Here is a 3,169-nt window from a genome sequence, read left to right as displayed (position 1 = left end):
GAAATGAGAGTGGTCTAGAAAGAGAGAGACGAATATGATGTCATGGCGAGAGATTCCCTTGGGTGTGTATATGCAAGGGGGAGGGGATAGAGGCACCAGGAGAACTTTTTTGTGTGGTGTCTGTGTTGGTATGTGTGGGTGTGAGAAGATAACGAGACGTGGGGGCAGAGGGTGTGTCACCGCGTGAGGTCCGGTGGGTCAAGGTGAGGCCCTTCGTTAGGTTCCTTCCTGCGCCACATTGGTCGGCCGGTGACGCATTTAGGGAGACCCATGGATGACTAGCCATATAAGACAAAGCTAGCAGAATTGTGACGGACTCTGTGTCCACAGACAAAGCCGGCTAAGATTTGTAACCCTAGGTTCTCGGACTAAGGTAACCCCTTATCTCTGATATTACTATTCATCCAACCTAACTTTAAGGTGCATCCTACAGAATGCTCTGCTAGAGTCATACTCATTGATTAGGAAGAGAGGTGTGAGACAATGAGTGAGAGACAAGCCTAAAGATAATGTGCATACAAGAGACACGTAGGTAGGTCTATGTATATAGAAAGTGTCAATGGGGATTGTGCGTGTGTATGCTTACGAGAGGAAGAGTGCTTGTGATAAAAGTTAGTGAAAACAGTCGTAAATGGTTACGAGAGGGAGGGAGGGTTATATCAAGAGCATGTCTGCAAGAAAGACACCTCAGGAGAGAGTGTGTGAGGATGTGTGAGAGACCACCGATGGAGAGTGAAACTACATGTAAAAGACTGCTGTACACATTGGTTAAGGATATAAATTGTATCCAAATATTAGGATGGGATCATGATATTTGCAATTCGCGTAAGGAACGGTCATTGATCCATCAAACATCTATCTATCGAATTTGAGCATGTCTATGTTATTATTCGACACAATTGATCCACATAGTTAGTATTTTGAACTCCAGACAATGCATCGCTTTAGCAATCGAATATAAATGTGAGTATAGTTCATGTTGTGTGTGTAAAGCACATTATACATACGAAAGTTACACAATGAACATTATAAATAGCTACCTATGAACTAGCATACATTTGAATTCAACTAAAGGTGGTTTAAAAAAATCAAATTCAACATGAAGTCCATTCAATTATTTGAATTTGATATCATGGCATTTGTAAATCATACCTAAATTACGGGGGCACCAATCTTTGCTCCGATTTTGTACATATAGCATATGTAGTCGTGTACAAAATAGATTTAAATTTAGCTCCTCCATTCCAAAATAATCATAGTTATAGGATTTTCAAGTGTCAAAATTTCAAAAAGAAGCAGATAATTTAATGAGGTTTTCAAACATACAAGTTCAAATTTAACATTGTCTATTTAGGTCAATCCTCAAAGTTCAAGAGTACTCTAAACGTGAATGCTTGTGTTTCAAATTTTCAAACGAAGCGCCAAAAGAGCCTCTACTCGCCCGAAACCATGTGAGACCAATGTTTGGTAGTACAAGGAAATTACTTTTCTAATAACTCTGACCCATGAAACCTATCGGCCCGACGTCCAAAGGTCTAAACAAGGCTAGGTTTGTAGCTTCATCTAGACGCCATGCAACCGCCTCCAAAAAATATTCATACACAATGGCCACCTAAGCACACATGCGCACGGCCGAAATGGCTCCCACCCACTATTTGGGACACCTGGGATTACCATCCTACCCCCGACCCGCAGTAGGTCCGAAATTTAAGAGGGAGGCAAAGTTTGTACTTTCCCCAAATTTCAAACAAGTGCGTCCCATCTTATGTTCAAAAAAGCCAAAAACTAGCATGTCCCAGACCAAAACATGGTTCTCCCTTCGCTCCCCCCTGCCCACCTGTCTGATTCCCCATTCGTACTCTGTTGGCGCAAAAACTAGCACTCCACCAGCCGCGAAACCCCGGCGTCCTCCGTCTGCCACCCCATTGTGACGCCCGGATAATTAAGCTACAGTGAACCTCTGTTAATGATGCCACATCACCTCGCTTACTCTTGTTAACCTCACGTTAGTTCAAAATCGGTTTGGAATTAAACTTCAAAATAAAGTCGATCGGTGAAAGTTTTGAAACATTCAAACTAAAATGTTCGATTTGTGTCAATTAAACCATACTAAATTTATAAAATTCTAAAATACTCTAAAGTGATTAAAACAGTAGCAACAACAATTATTTAAATACCTTTTATAATTAATAAAATGTCAAACTAAGTTATTTGGGGCCTAGACTTTTTGTGACTGTGGACTAGGTTGAAATACTAATTTAGATGCTAAGTTTATACTAGCAGAACGCCCGTGCGTTGCTACGGGCTATCCACAATATCTGTAACATCTGGGTTCAACACAAAAACCCTATCCAATGATTCACCTTCCCTTTTTTCTGTCGGAACCTCTCATTCTTGACCGATTTTCCGCCGTAGCGAGACATTTCTCGTTTTTTCTCTCACTGGCGCCACCTCCATTAAAAGCATATGACAGCCAACTCATCTTCGCCATGCATTGCAGTAAGGATGAAAATTTCTTGTTTACGATATAATAGAGTGGGTTAAACTAACACATACTATTAACACAAAACAACAAATAACTACAGAGATCTTTCCTAGTCACCAATAAGCTCCACCTCCATCCATATGCTAGAAGGGATAATTGTCGTTCTTCTCTTCTTCATATTTCCCTACGTCTTCTACTCCATGCCTCTTCGCCAATCCGTTTAATTGGCACCAACCAGCACCACGTCAACATTAATGTGTTCATCATCGATGCCTCATCTTCTTCTTTCTCATTCCTCGGCAACTTTAGTTCTCGTTCCTACTTATTTCCTAGAATACTCTTTCTTTCTTTTTGTTTCTCTTATTATTTGGAACACTCTTACTTTCTCCAACACCATCCACCACTTTGGCTTCAGTTCTTTTTCCTTGTTGTTTTTGGAACACTCTTCCTTTTTTACTATAACATGAACCACCTAGCTAGTGTTGTGTCATGTTGTCCTCACCCGCGAACATTTCGGCCACCGTCATCGAGTGGACATCCCGCGGATCATAGACTTCATCCATCTTGGTGAATGCTAGGTCGCCCATGTCGCGAGCGCATGGTGGCCGGTGTCCATGTTGGCAAGCGGTGCTCGGTGGTTTGCAATGTAACTGAGAGCCTGTTGATTGTTTTTGCCCACAAGCG

Source organism: Triticum aestivum, chromosome 2B, assembly GCF_018294505.1.
Source record: "Triticum aestivum cultivar Chinese Spring chromosome 2B, IWGSC CS RefSeq v2.1, whole genome shotgun sequence".
In the NCBI taxonomy this organism is placed as follows: domain Eukaryota; kingdom Viridiplantae; phylum Streptophyta; class Magnoliopsida; order Poales; family Poaceae; genus Triticum; species Triticum aestivum.
Note: the sequence above shows the minus strand (reverse complement) of the source record.